Raw genomic sequence first — 16825 nt, 5'->3', positions numbered from 1 at the left:
CAGTTTCCAAAACCTTCTCATGCACAAGTCTGTGAGTTAGGTATTATTTCAAAAGAGCACTAAACTTCAGGAGTTGAGGGGACTTAGTCAAGGGCTAAGTGTCAAGCACTGACATTAGACTGCAGCCCAGTGCTCCTCCCTGAGAGCTTTTCTGCTCAGACACACAGCTTTCCACTGCAGAGCACGGTGCTCCTCCACTGTCATGACTTACAAAAGTGCTCAGCTTGAGATGTCCCCCAACTGAATATTTCTAAGCCCTTGGCACACTATCCACTGCTGGTTTTCTTAATAATATTAAGGTGAAGAATACAACACTGTATAATAGAATCATAAAACTTATAGACATAAAATAATTTCCATGTATATTACTTTTTTTTTTTTTGCTAAACAAGAATAACATTACTCACCAGGAGGAGATAAATTCTTAAGGAAACCATTTTTTGTTTTCAGAATATATTTTTAAAATTTATTATGCATGTCACTCTATGCTTAAATAAATTATTCTATTAATATTTCAGACAGTTATCTTTTCTACAATAAGCACAAATGTTCTTCCTTTTTTGCCATTGACTTTGAAATATGGTGAGTCTGTTTATATTAATGCTTATGGCATGATGAAAAATTGAAAATTATATAAAAACACTAAGTGGATATGTGTCAGGAACTTTCACTATGTATAAGTTTAACAGATTTCCTTTCACTGTTATTTAGTTTATGTGTCAAATGCATTTGTCTGTTTTTAATTTGTTCACTTTATTTACTTAGTGAATATGTCTCTTCTCTCCCTCTTGAAGGAATATTTTTCTTATTTGAATTTATTCTCACGTGACTTTACATATGGGCAACATGATAGCTAAAACTTAATTTAATGGTAGCTCATCAATTTTTGTGTTTTCAAATCACCTACCTATTCACTTTTCTCATTTCTATAAATTCTACTGTTAAGTGTCTGTCTCTAAAGCTGCCAAATTTCTAGGTCTATATTTCTTTCTAGTTTATTAGCTTCCTATAAAAAAATTCATTATTTGAACATACATTGCCCCACTAACTCCATCCAATGATCTATCTTTACAATTTTGATGTGTCTCAAAACGGCATGACAAATGTGTAACTCTATCAGCTAAATAATTAGTATTCTTAAAGGTTATTAAATGACCATATATTTCTGCATAATACAACTAGATCTTTCTAAAGATGTTTGTACTCCTCCCGTAATTGTAGTATAGTGTAAGTTCATTGCTTTCTATCTGAAATTCCATAACCAAAAAGATCTGGGGAAAAAAATGTTTTTGTTAAGACACAAAATCATTGAGCAAAAATCTAATCTGATGTGAAGTTATACCCCACCAAATGTGATTGATTGATTGATTTGATTATGGTATTCTGCTTTAAGCATCTCTGCAGGTGGTATATACAGCATACACAAAAATCATCTTTCTAAAACACAAAATAGTTTGATTTCTCAAACTTTAGGTAAGGAACTTGAAGGAAGGGCTTCTAGATCCCTGTATATGATTTTTAAGACATCTATCACAGTTTTGATAGGTATGGCTTTATTTGTTAGATTGATGAACATTTCACATCACACATTACATTCTCAAAAAGTTTAAACCTCTTTAAAATCAATTCAGCAAACTACGGGTAACTAACAGGAGCTAAATATTATGATAGATATTGAAGATACAAACATGATTTCTACTTAATTCTTTCCTTCAATTAAACTCATGCTAAAATTTTGAGCCTTTCCGATTCTTTGAAAACATGAAATCTGTAAATTAAGGGAGACTGTTTCAAGACTTCAACTATAAAGCAAAATAAAGTATTTCATATATAACTTGGCATTAAGTTAATGAAAATGATAACTATCATTATATCATCTCCAAATTTCTAAAATATTGATATTTCTCTTGTAGTAAGAAAACCAAATGCTTGGATCACTGTCCCCCTGCCCTTTTATCAAGTGAGTGCACATTTGCCAAATTTCTGCTACACCTATAAGAACCAAGGTGCAAAGTGGAGACACTATGAAATATGCTATCATCTCTCTCCTTGTTTAAATTCCGTGCACTCTTTTTTGCTCAAGGCTAAAATAGAAACTAAGCAATGGATTAAAGTAATTTTCAAACTTGAAAATTGAAAACACAATCTTGTACTTTTCAATTGCCCAGATGAAATATTCTTTTCCAGAAAAAAATTGAACTCTTCAGAAATTGAACTATTGTGAAACTACTGTTATTTTCTGTTATGATTTATTTTTCTGCCGGTGCATGATTGTCAATTTTTTTTTGTACATCCAAATTCCTCATTTCAAATCTATTTCCTTTATAGTTCCAGTCTCTATAGAAATTGCTTTTACTCTGATTAAAGTAATTTACAAATTTTGGACATAACCTCAATTAAAATCTCAGGATCATATAATATTAGAGATGGAAAAAATGTTATAAATTTTGTAGACCAACACTTTCATTTTACAAATGAGAAAACTAAGATTCAGAGAAGTTGTCTGATCCTTTCAACCTGTTACACCAATTCCTGACAAAGCCACCGTAGATTCTCATCTCCCAGCCCAGAGTCCAGTATTCTCAAATTCCACTGTTACTCCATCAGTCTCTCCTATGTGAAATATCCACATTTTTATGTAAATTTTAAATATGATACTTCAGTTTATTATTATTTTCAGTTGTATCTGAAACTATATATAGTCACATGTCTTCATTTTACTCTCTATCTATACACAAAATAAAGAATTTGAGAAACTATAATTCCAAATCTACAAGACACTTCAATTTTCTGTATTGAAAAATTTAACTTAGAAACCATTATGGTATTTGAAGTTTTCCCAAGGTAAAGCTAAATAATAATGAACACGTGAACAAAACTCCAATAAGGTATAACATTAGCAACAAAAGAGACAAGAAAATCCTATGGTGATTCATTTAAACATGCATTAAAATGCATTATTTAAACATTTAAACATGTTAAAAATGCATGTAAACAGTGACTAAAACTTCCCATTCAAGTGGCAAAATGAGCCCATGTTTTAACTAACTACCTTTGCTACAAAGACACATTGAAAGGTAAGACTGAAAAATAGAAACTCAAAATAAGATTGCCATGCACAAAAATGAAATAAACAAATAGACCAGAAGTGGACTAGAAATGCTGAGCAATGAGCAGGGCTGGGACTTTGGAGACAATAGATCCAGAAATCATTGTATCAGATCCTGGACAAAGGCCCTAAGTGGAGATGGGTGGAGGCAACCCATAAGAGATAGGTAAACAAAGGGTTGAGTCAGAGATAAAATAAATGAATAAATTAATAAATAATGGATTGCACCAGGCTAACCAACACAAATTACAAATCACAAGGAACAAACTAAGTCAAAGAAAGATATTCAACTTATATTTAACATATACTTATTGTAGATGTTGCTAATTTTATGGAATAGGTGACAAAATATTTTAAATATTACCGTAGCTTTGTTGAGAATTCAGATTATGTAGAAAATGAAAAGAAATGTATAGAGCTGCATTCAACAATATTATTGGGCACTGTGCTTTTAGCAGTGGCATGAAACCTAAGTGTTTCAGTGGCTACGGAGGGCAAAAGCACCCAAAACAACAGCAGCATGCTCACCTCCTTCCTTGGACAAGTGTGAACACTGAAATTCTGCATATATACAGAAAGAATATGCAGAATGTAAAGAAAGAGAGAAACTCATCTCTTCACTCCCAAAAGAACCCATTGCTGATACTGAAGGGAATTAGAACTTGATTTTTTTCTATTGCTTCTCTATGTCACCTCACTAAGAGGAGGAATGCAATTTTAGAGCACGAGGCTCATAAAGACAAAGCAAGTGTCAAGTATCAAGGTTAAGTGTACTTTTTAATGACAACTGTTTTATAATGAGCATATTAGTTTTATTGTTAGAAGAGAAATTAGAAAAGCTAAAAGGCATGGGCAGAACATCTAAGTACCCCAAAACCTCTAATACCTACTTTAGTTAATGGTGTAAGAGTCATGCACATGTTTTATAGTGATGGAGCACAGTTGAATAAAGTCATGCAGAATGCCAGAATTTAACAATGTATACCTTTCCTGAGAAGGAAGAAACAGAGAGAACATATAGTATAAAGTAATACATTAATTCTTCATTGTAATAAATGTCTCCCTTAAGAAAATTAAGCAAACAAAAAAATTTCTACTTAATAAAAACATTTACACTTTCTATTCAAAATGCCAATAATTTATGGCAAATTTATTATAATTAAAAATCATAGCCACCACTTGAATAATCTTTTAGTCCATGAAGGATCACAGACCATTCAAGTATTTTACCTGAAAGAAATCAGGGATTTAAAATCTATAATTAATTTAGCTGGTGTAATCGAAAGGACTTTTGCCCCAACTTTTTATTATGAAATTTATAAAACCTACAGAAAAAAAAGATTCAGTAAATACCTGTTTATCTTCAGCTTAATTCACCAGTTGTTTACATTTTGCCATGTTTTCTTTATCACTTTTAATACATATATCCTTTTTTCCCCTTTGTACCATTTGAAAGTAAGTTGCAGGCACAATGATACTTTTTTGGTATATCTCTGCTAAAACTAAGGGCATTCTCTTATATAAATGCAGTACTAAAAACATACCCAAGGCAATTACAGATAACTCTGTAATATTATCTAATATCTGGTCTATATTCAGAATTTCTAAAATGTCCCCAAATATCTTTTATATCTGTTTGTTTTTCTATCCAATATCCAATCCAGATTCAGACATTGCATTTGTTTACTCTCTGTATCTCCAAATCAACCAAGTTACTCTTCTTGTAGAATTTCAACACTCTAGATTTATCTAATTTTTATTTTGACATTGTTTAAATTTTTCATATCTCCTGAACCCTGTAAATATAAATTAAGACCTGAAATCTTGATTTTATTCAGTGTACACATAATTAGAAATGATATTTCATTTTCTGTATTTTGCATCACATCAAAAGGCACATAATTATCAAGTTGTCCCAGTACTAGTGATGTTAAGTTTGATCCTGTGGTCAATTTTCTTTATTGAATTTCCTCTTTTGTAATTAGTTAGTAAATATACTTAATTAAGAAATCTTTGTGGTTATACTTGACATTGTATGAATATCCTGTTCTGCAATAACTTTTAAACAAGTAATTTTATCATTCATTGATGACTCATGAAAAAGAATTATTATATTTATAGAGTAAGTAAGACTTTCATTTTTAAAGCTTTTCCCAGTTGTTAATGAATAAATGCAAATATTCACATATCCCTTTCCCCCTTTTGCCAATATAGTAGTCTGAGTAATATTTTGAAGCAATTTAAATATTTTCCCCAAAGAGGTAGTAGAAAAAGATGAGTAATATACATATCTGTCTCCTGAAATTAATTCCATACAAACTAGAAATATAATTTTTGTTCTGGTATAAGCTAATAATGTCAATCTTGGAAATGAAGTTGAGAGAGCTTAAGAATTTCTTTGAATAGGAAGCAAAGATCCTCAAAAACTAGCTTTGATTTTGTCAATTATTACCCAACCTTTTTATTCTCATCGAAAGAACCAGGCATGTTCTTCTTCAATCTCTTTTCTCACCTTGCTGGAAGGCAGCAATTTAAACCCCTGGAGTCCTGCTTTCCTTTCTCTATCAGCAAGGCAGAAACCATTGTGGATTATGCATGATAACAGGGTCATAAAATGCCAGTCAAGGCCCTTCCAGCCTTAAATGAAGTGATTGTATATTATATGTTAAATTTGTTTGAATTTCCCCATCATAGAAACTTTAAGTTTAGATTTCTTCTCTCCTTGTCAGATAATTAAATATGTGGCCCAGCCTAAAGACAGGTGGATGTCTAAAGGCATCTGCTGTTATTCATTGATGTTAGGTTTAATATGTCTTTGAAAAGTCTGTCCTTAAGTAAAATCTTTTTTTCTTTATTTCTGTGACATATAACAATTTAATATAAAAATCATAATTGTTACTGATAATATACAGCAAGATATATCAGAATTTTAGGAATCTCATAATTTTGAAGCACATATTCATGACATATTTATACAAGTATAACCGAAAGAAAGTTAAACACCATTTCATATTTGACAGTGCTTCCCATAATTTTACACACTAAAATGCCTAATATATCTCTGTGGGACTTTCAGTGGCTCTAATATTTAGAAAGCTCATCTTAGGTCAGAAAGAGTGAATTTAACATTTTGATTTTGTAAAGTCTGTAAAGTATCAAAGGTTTAAAACACTTGTTACCATAAAACAGGACCACAAGTTAGTGTAAATAAGTCATTTATCCACAGTAATTATTCAAAGATTGTTTTAAACCAAAAACTTTAATTTATGATAGAGAGGTGATTGTTTCCCAAACAATTATAAAACCTAATAAAGACAAACTGAAAGACAAGTGAATCAAAAGACAAACTCAATCTGTCTTCCTTCCTCCGTCCCTTCTTTCTTTCTTTTTTATTTGCAATTTAATCGAAAGTAAACAAAATCTGTATCATTTCTATTAATGTTACATGAAAATCTGTTTAAAAGAGAAAAATAAGTTTTACCTTTATATTAGCATATTAAATGTTAACATTAATTTTAATAAAACCTTACAAATGTATTTAATCTTAATCAATTTGATCACATAAGATTTTTATAATCTTTTATAACTTTTCCATTTTTCCAGAACGTCTTATATCCACTTATTTTTATCTATTTTTTTACCTTTAAACAATCTTTAAATTCTCTAAATTAGGCAATTGTATTTTACAGATCTAAAAAAAATAATTCTACTCTTCATCTGGAACCAAAAGAGTCTAGATAGCCAGAGCTATCTTAAGCAAAAAGAACAAATCTGGAGGCATAATATTTCCAAACTTCAAACTATAATATAAGGCCACAGTAATCAAAACAGCATGGTATTGGTAGAAAAATAGAGACATAGACCAATGAAACAGAAGAGAGAATCCAGATATAAAACTGTCTACCCACAACCAACTGGTCTTCAACAAAGCAGATAACATACACTGGGGAAAAATCCCTATTCAGTAAATGGTGCTGGAAAAATTATATAGTCACATGCAGAAGAGTGAAGCAGGACCCCTATTGTTCACCATTTACAAAAATTAATTCAAGATGAAAAAAGACTTACATGTAAGTCATGAAACCACAAAAGTTCTAGAAGAAAATGTAGGAAAATCTCTTCTAGACATGGGCCTAGGCAAAGAATTTACGATTAAGACCCCAGTGGCAATTACAGCAACAGCAAAAATAAATAAATGGAACTTAATTAAATCAAAAACTTTCTTCACAACAAAGAAAATAATCAACAGAGCAAAAAGACAATCTACAGAATAGGAGAAAATATTTGCAAACTATATATCCAATAAAGGGCTAATATCCAGAATCTACAAAAACTCAAGCAAATCGCCAATAAAAGAACAAACAACTCACTTAAAAAGTGGACAAAAGATATGAACAGAAGTTTTCCGAAAGAAGATAGACAAATGGCCAATAACCATATGAAAAAAAAATGTTCAATATCACTAATCATCAGGGAAATACAAATTAAAACCATAATGAAATATCACATTATACCTGTCAGAATGGCTATCACTAAAAAGTCAAAAAACAGTAGATGCTGTGTGGATGCAGAGAGAAAGGAATGCTTGTACACTGTTGGTGGGACTGCATATTAGTACAACCTCTATGGAAAATAGTATGGAGATTCCTCAAAGAACTAAAATTTTACATTTAGTTAAATGTAAAATTAATGTATAAACATTAAGCCAGATGTTGATGATGTGGATGATATGCTTTTCTTCTATGGCCTGCTGAATAATATTCCTTAAGCTCTAAGGATGTTATAACTCAAATTTCAATCACATCTGGAAGAATTTAGAAAACTGGAAGTTTCCAATTTTTTCAATGGGTGGCTTATGTAATGTCTTTACATTTGGCATCAGTATAACCAAATCCATTTTAAGAACACAAGGAGCCATGGTTCCAATATGGTATCCAAATGAGAAATTAAAATATAACTTATAATAGTTTTATATATTATCAATCTACTTTTAATTATTAATTAAAATTAAATGAGAATATGCACTTACAAACACATATGAGTCACATAGCAAAATAAAAAATATCATAATATTTAGAAGAGAATATGTGGCTTCCCATTTCTCTCTCAAAAAATTCAAACTTTCCAATCTGTAACCAATATGATTCAACTAGGGTACAATATTGAAACAAAAATGTCTCGTGATAAAGTTATCTTATTGTTCAAATAAAACTAATCAAAATATTCTCCTTGTTATAATACTACAAAATTCATCCTTTAAATTATTCATAAAACTAAAATCAGGGTTTGGATTATATGGTTATAATTTTTTTGAGATTTGGAAATAGTTGCTGATAGACAAGCCATTACATTGAAGGCCCTTTCATTTTGCCCGAGACTTCACAGAAAGCACTTGGGCCCATAACTCTCTTTAAAACATAAAAAGAACTTATTAATAAAAACATACAAAGTACTTATTAAGAAAGACATTGCATCATTTATGTCTTTATTAGCAAAAATAACATGTGTTTAGTAATTTAGAAGGAAAATGCATAATGAAGTCATTCCTTTATTAATTTATTCAACATTTTTTACCTGATTTCAGAGACTTCTGTTTTGAGCACCATCAGATAGGTTGCCTTTCCAGTTTTTTCTGCCTTGCAGTTTAATCTTTGATACAGTGTCTTTTTTTTACTTCAAAGTTTTATAGAGGTACAAATGTTTTTGGTTACATGGATTGCTTTTGTAATGGTTGAGTCAGGGTTATAAGTGTGCCTGTCATCCACATAGTGTTCATTGTACCCATTACGTAGGTTTTTTGTCAATGCCCTCCTCACATCTCCCCACTGACTAATTTCCACTGAGTTATACTTCCCTTTATGCACTTGTGTGCCCAATGGTTAGTTAAAATTTAATAGTGAGTACAAGTGGCATTTGTTTTTTCATTCTTTAGATACTTCACTTAAGATAACTTCCATCCACATTTTTGCAAAAGACATTAAGTCATCCTTCTTCATGGCTGAGTAGTATTCCATAAACATACACCACATTTTGTTAATCCACTCATGACTTTATGGGCATGTGGGTTGATTCCACATCTTTGCAATTGTGAATTATGCTACAATAAACATTTGAGTGCAGGTGTCTTTTTGATAAAATGACTTCTTTTCCTTTGAGTATTTACCAGTAGTGAGATTTCCTGATCAAATGGTAGGTCTACTTTTAGTTCTTTGATGAATTTCCATACTGTTTCCAGAGCGGTTGTACTAATTTGCAGTCCCACCAACAGTGTATAAGCATTCTTTTCTCTCTGCGTGTATACCAGCATCTATTGTTTTTGGACTTTTTAATAAAAACCATTCTATTAATAACTGGGGTGAAGAGATATCTCATTGTGGTTTTATATTGCATTTCTCTGATAATTGGTGAAGTGGGGCATTTTTTCAAAATGCCATTTGTCTATCTTCTTTTGAAAAGCTTCTATTCATGTATTTTGCCCACTTTTTAATGGGGTTGTTTGATTTTTTTCTTGCTGATTTGCTTGAGTTCTTTATAGATTCCAGTTATTAGCCCTTTAGTAGATGAATAGCATGCAAATATTTTCTCCCATTGTATAGGTTGTCTATTTGCTCTAATGATTGTTTCTTTGGCTGTGCAGAGCCAACATCATACTGAATGGGGAAAAATTGAAAGCATTCCCACTTAGAACTGGAACCAGGCAAGGATGCCCATTATCACCACTTCTATTCAACATATTGCTGTCAGTCCTAGCCAAAGCAATCAGACAAGAGAAGGAAGTCAAGGGTATCCAAATGCGGGAAGAATAGGTCAAAGTATTGCTCTTTGCTGATGATATGATCTTATATCTAGAAAACCCCAAAAATTCTGCCAAGAGACTACTGGAATTGATAAATAAATTCAGCAAAGTCTCAGGTTACAAAATCGATGTACATGAATCAGTAGCATTCATATACACCAACAACAGTCAAGCAGAGAATCAAATCAAAGATTCAATACCTTTCATAATAACAACAAAGAAAATAAAATACCTAGGAATATATTCAACTAAGAAAGTGAAAGACCTCTACAGGGAGAACTACGAAACACTGAGGAAGGAAGTAACAGAGGAAATAAACAGATGGAAAAGCATACCATGCTCATGGATTGGCAAAATCAACATTGTTAAAATGTCTGTACTACCCAAGGTGATCTACAGATTCAACACAATCCTTATTAAAATACCAATATCTTTTTTTGCAGATCTAGAAAAAATAATTCCACACTTCATATGGAACCAGGGAAGACCCCGTATGGCCATGGCAATGTTAAGCAAAAAGAACAAGTTGGGAGATATCAATATACCAGACTTTAAGCTATACTATAAGGCTACAGTAACCAAAACAGAATGGCACTGGCACAAGAACAGAGGCATAGACCAATGGATCAAAACAGAGAACCCAGATATAAAGCCATACTCTTATTGCCATGTAATCTTTGACAAAGCAGACAAAAACATACACTGGAGAAAAGAATCCCTGTTCAATACATAGTGCTGGGAAAATTGGATAGCCACATGTGGAAAACTGAAACAGGATCTGCACCTCTCACCTCTCACAAAAATAACTCATGATAGATAACATGCTTAAACCTAAGGCATGAAACTATAAGAATTTTAGAAGAAAATGTTGAAAAAAGTCTTAGAGATATCGGCCTAGGCAAAAAATTCATGAAGAAGATCCCAAAAGCAATCACAACTGCAACAAAAATAAAGAAATTGGACTGACTGAATTGGCTGTACCTTTACCTCTATAACTGATTGACTATATTTTTTCAGTCATTACTGATGCCAGTACACTTCCACTATTTAAGTCGTTAAGATCTTTGTTTTTTAAATAGCAAAAAAGAAAAAATCTTTTGGGTCTAAGTTTAATAAATAATGTAAATAAGAAATACAGTCAGGTAGAAAGATTCTTAACCAATTAACTGGGGAGAAATGGTCTCAAATCTAAGATCTGCCCTTTGCATCCATTTTAGCATTTCATTGAGCTCATCTTCTCCCCTGTTGTGTGATTTTCTTCTGGATTTGGCACCTGTCTGTGACCCTGAGAGTTTAAAGTCTCCGAAGACAGCCCTTAGCTGGTAAATGACTAATGTAGGTGTATGAAAATCCTACTTCCTTGCCTCCAATTGGAATACACTTGAATGTGTACCTCATATTCTAGGGCTAATCTGTGAGATTAGGCTGAGGCTAGGACAATTTGAATTCATGCCCATGCTTAGGTAATAGGTACTTCCGTTTCCTAGTCTACTTCTTTCACTTCCTGACTACTTTTCTCCTGAAAGCTTTTCCTCCATTAAATCCCTCCCCTCAGTGTCTGTGTCAGAAGAACCTTGCTTAATACATTTATATAGGTAGCATTAAAAAAACACCCTTGTTCTATGAATCATAAACTGGCTCTCACTGCAATTCTGTAATAGGATTTTCAGCAGTGTCTGAGCAGACAGAGTGCTTTCTGGCTTTCCATAAAATAGAGCATTCATTTCAACAGGAAAGATGATGCAAAAAGTGGTGGAGGGATTGGATGCTGAAGTCAAACAGATCTGAGTTCAATTTCAGTTATTCAACTAACTAATGTTAAGATTTTGGACAAGTGACTTATTTCCTTGAGTCTTCAGTTTCTCCATCTATTAAAAGGATATGATAAGAATACTTACTTTCAGGGTTTACCTGAAGAGTAATGAGATCATAAAGGAAAGAGTTTATGACAGAACTCAGCACATGCTAAACGTTCAAAAAAATGTATCCATCATTAATATCTTAAGTTTAGGTTTGTATATGAGAACTAGTTAATTATTTTATGACCATAAGACAAACATCAAATGCACATATGAATCCGAGATTAATCAAATTTTATATGTTTAAATTCTTAAGTTGTATATTTTAAATAGTAATACGTCTTCTATAGGATGCCATTAATTGTGAAGCAGAAAACTTAAAACCTGGGAGTGCTGTCCCTTATTCATTAGCACTTTAGAGTTTGCAAAGTACAATTATATAATACTTCTCCATTCTGTGATTTCTATTATACTTCAATTCTGTGAAGTAAGCTTTGTTGGTGTCTATATTTTATATATCTAAAAATTGATCTGTACAAAGTCTAATTTTTACACATTACAGAAATAATTACGTCAACTTTAAGGAACTACTTTAACATTCTCAAACCTATAAAGCTATTGTTATACTTAGTGAGTGTATTTGTTCAGTGTTGGAGATTATATATTATTAAAAATATTTTCAAATAGGTGAAATAGACCAGAGTATATTTTGCCAAGATTGTTTTCCCTTGATTTTTAAAACTATGTGTACATGTTTATGTAGAAAGTAATTGTATCTATAGTAATTGATATTCAAGATACATTATATTCATAATAATAGCATTCCATGTAAGTAACATTTGATAGTGAAAACTCTATGATATGCAGTTGTAAGATATAACTAATATAATAAATTCTTTTTCCCTAATGGCCTAAACCAATATATAATTTAACATGGATAATCTTGTATCTAGATTTTTAGAGACCAATTGCCTAGGAACACAATGAAAAAAAATCTGATTTAGCAACACATTTTACAGAAAAAAATTCTGAGTACTTTACTAAATACTAAAATTAACACTTTCATATATGTTAAAATGGCAATAAAATCTTAAATACCATTCAAGGAAGCATTGTATTGTGACTACAAGGAATTTTCCTAAACTCATTTCTAGGCAGAGCATTATGTGTATGTGTGTGTGTGTGTGTGTGTGTGTGTGTGTGTGTGTGTGTGAGTGTGTGTATACACATATATATATTCACTGTTGAAGTGTTATTATAATAAGTTTTATTATATTAAGATTATACTTAGTTAGAAATAACAGAAAACTGGGTTATCTAGAACAGTTGCTTCAAATGAGGCTTGATTTAGGAGATAACTGAGATATCCAAGGACCCGCTGTTTTTCCTTCTTTCATTCTGTCTTCTCCTGAGTCAGCTCCATCCAATGGATCCTAACAAGCTTCTGTATTCATGAAGGATCTTTTTATGACAGAAAGTCCAGCATAGGAGAGACAGCATACCTTGGTAGACTCTGGATGTAAATTCTCTGGATTAAAAACCTGGTCTACCACTTTCCTAACAGTTTGACCACAAGGCAAGTTAGTTAATCTGTGTACCTTAGTTTCCTTATACATAAAATGAGGATAATAATAGTGTTCAAATCATATGTTTTGTAAGAGAACTAAATATGTTAATATTTACAAAGCACATGAAACAAATTCTAGAACATAGAAAATAATATATAAATGTTTGTTAAATAAATAAAAATAAATGTTCCCAAGAATCTATCCCAGTACCTGACACATAGTAGGTACTAGATAAATGAATGACAATTGAATAAAAAAGAGGTATTCCCACTGAAATCAAGCACAACCATAATATTATGGCCATGATCATAAAGAGAGTAGAAACTATGCTGTATGAAGAAGGTTTGAATGAGGATGTTCAAACTAGACATCACAAAATGTATTCACAAGAGAAAATTCCTTTACTAAATAAGAAAGAGTACATTTGTTGTATTTCTCAGAACAAGATCAGAACTAGGGCTAAAGAAGAGAAGGTAATTGTATAATTCTGGTAATTGTATTTATCTAATAGTGTGGAATAAGTTGGTGTTAAGCAGCAAACTCTGTCGCCAGAATCTTTCAAGCAGACCATATTAAAAAGGATCACTAAATTATGAAGTAATTTAGAAAAAAAGTGACTATAAAACTGCATGTAACAGCTAAATAGGATTATTTACATATCTGGAGGTGTGTACTGAAACTGAATAGTTTTGCAGAATTCTGCTTCTTCTTTGTCTCTGCTTAGACTCCTAAATGTCATGCTGATTTTGTAGTTCTTGGTTTTGTTATATAAAAATTACTGAAGAATATTACTAGGTTTTGAGAATGACCAATAAATGAATATAAATATCAATGCAATGCAATTACAGGTAAGAAAAAATAAGCATGTTTTATGACCAGTGAGCAGAGGTCTTGGTAAATTTATTTATTTCAATAAAAAATAAAATAAAAATATAGTAAAGAAGTTTGGGTAATGTAATGATTATGGCATATGTCAAAAGGTTACATTGTCAAGGTCCCAGTTGTGGCTGAAATTTACATCACCAGTATTTGCTCCCACAGAAGCAAAGACCTCCTGCACCCCTGAAGGAAAATTAGTGATGGAGTATATGGAGGTCAGCCTAGAGTAGAAAGGGGAATGGAAGTGCTATTTCGCAATTCATGCAAACTCCTTAACAAAATCCAACAATTTGTAGGGATCAGGAAGCTCACATTCTCCTTTGGTACCCATTCTATTCTCTACAGTCTCATTATTCTCAGATACAGACATTTCTAACACTTGTTTAGTCATGTCACATACATGCAAAATTCAGATGTAGAAAAAAGCTACACCATTAAAGTAGTGTAAGCAGTTTATAAGTTTTTGCTCCATGGCTATTTTCACCATAGGAAAATCTGCCTATATCCTTAGTCTTGACTTGACTTGCAAAAAATGTTCTTGTAAATCTGCTATACACAACTCAATCCAACATCTCATCTTTCAAGTTCAGGAAGAAAAGGGAGAACTCAGAAAATCAGCTTTGAATTCAACTTTCAAGTGAAAGCACCAAAATGATGATTTTCATCTGTTAGCATGTGCTGGTTTGCTCTCACTTTTGTGTACTTCCTTTTGGGAGATTGCTAATCATTTGTAAATTACCTCATAAAATTGCTTCTATATTTAAACTTTGATTTTTTCTATAAATATGCAGGTATTTAAGCACGTTTGAAAGCAACTTTAAATGATGCTGACTTAATCAACAACAACAAAAATTTAATGAGTGGAGCAATGCAACAAAACACTCCACCAATCACACATTGATTTACCTGCTGGACATATTTAATTTTCTTTGACGTGCTTTGGCTATTTTTATCCAGAAAATTATAAAAGAAATTTTTAAGTACTGATTAATCCAGAAAGATGGTTTAGAAAATTAAGGCTAAAATATGTTTTTGCCAAAATCCTATTTCACAAGTGAAATACAGATATTTGCTTAACTATGTACAAAGATGGCTATTTCTCTTCAAAAGTTTTGCTTTATTTAGGACGGAATTTCAGCTTTAAAACACTGTAGAAAGTTGAACCTCCCAAAACATACATATATTGATGAGCCTAAAGTGGCAATGGTAATAAAACCAAAATTAATTAACTAAATCTTGCCTATCAAGTGACGAGGATATGCAAATACTTTGATCAAAGCAGTGTGACTACTATGAGATGTATTCCTAAACCTCAAATACAGACAAGCTTCTTTCGAAAAGTTTCATTGTAAACAAGTTGTTCAAAAATAAAAGCATGTATTTCTCAGAAATTTTGTTAAAAATAGTCATATCATCACAAAAAATTTCTAGGTTTATTTTCAGTCAGCATATCATCAAAAAATCCAAAAAAAACAATTATATTTCTACATACTAACAATGATCATGAAGAAACCAAAATTAAAACACAATACCATTTATAATAGTTCCAAAGAAAATGAGATACTTTGGCATGAACTTAATAAAGTATATATAGGAGCTGTATGTGGAAAATTACAAAATGCTGATGAAAAAAGTCAAAGATGATGTAAATAAATAGACATACCATGGTCATGCATGGGAAGACTCAGCATAAATAAAATGTCAATTCCCCCAAATTGAGCTACAGTTTTAACACGATTCCTATCAAAGCTCCAGCAATATTTTTTTTTAGCTATAGGCAAGATTATTCTGAAATATATATGGAAAGAAAATGAAAGTAGAATAGCTAAACAGTTCAAAATTTTTAAAAATGGCATATATAATATACTTATTTCTATAAAAACCTTTATATACATATATAGTGTGTATGTGTAAAAGATGTTTGAAATTATGGCTACCACAACATTAATGGCACCTACCTTTGGTTAGTATATTTAAAGGCCATGTTTACTTTAGTCATTTTAACATGCATTTGTTGATTTCTACATCTGGTGGAATTGTTACCATACAACCGGTTTCCTTGCCCACTGTCCAGACAAAGGCCAATATACTGAGATAGTGGGAGTTGCAGTGGAAAAAGAATTTAATATCACAAGAGGCCAGATGAGGAGATAGGAATAATTTCTCAAATCCATCTCCTTAAGACTCTTTGGTTAAGATTTTTAAAGGTGGTTTGGCAAACAAAGAGCTTAGGAATTGAGTGTGATAATTAGCTGGGGATGAACTTATAAGGTTAGAAGGCAGAAATTGTCTTCCTGGCTAGACAGTTCCTAGGTAGGGAGTCACAAGACTTGTTGGATTAGTTCCCACACATGACCATTGGTCCAGTTGAGATCACTTATTCCTCCTGAATGCAGACTATGGAGAACATCACAAAGACTACTCTTAGGTTTTACAATAGTGATTTTATCTACAGAAGCAGTTGAAGAAGTCACAAATTTCGTACCTGTCAAAGATTCATGACACTTAAGCAGTGAGAAGTTACAGCAGTAGGGAAGTTAGGGAACAATGGCTGGTTAACTTTTAGCCATATCTATACTTCTATAGAAATCAGACTTTTACCACTTTCCTGCCTTATGGCCTGACATTATTTTAATATAGGCAGTTTCAGAATCTGACTCTAACTCTGGGTAGA

The sequence above is a fragment of the Lemur catta genome, chromosome 1 (assembly GCF_020740605.2).
Source record: "Lemur catta isolate mLemCat1 chromosome 1, mLemCat1.pri, whole genome shotgun sequence".
Taxonomy (NCBI): Eukaryota; Metazoa; Chordata; class Mammalia; order Primates; family Lemuridae; genus Lemur; species Lemur catta.
The sequence above is the reverse complement of the archived record's forward strand: the minus strand, read 5'-3'. Positions refer to the sequence as shown.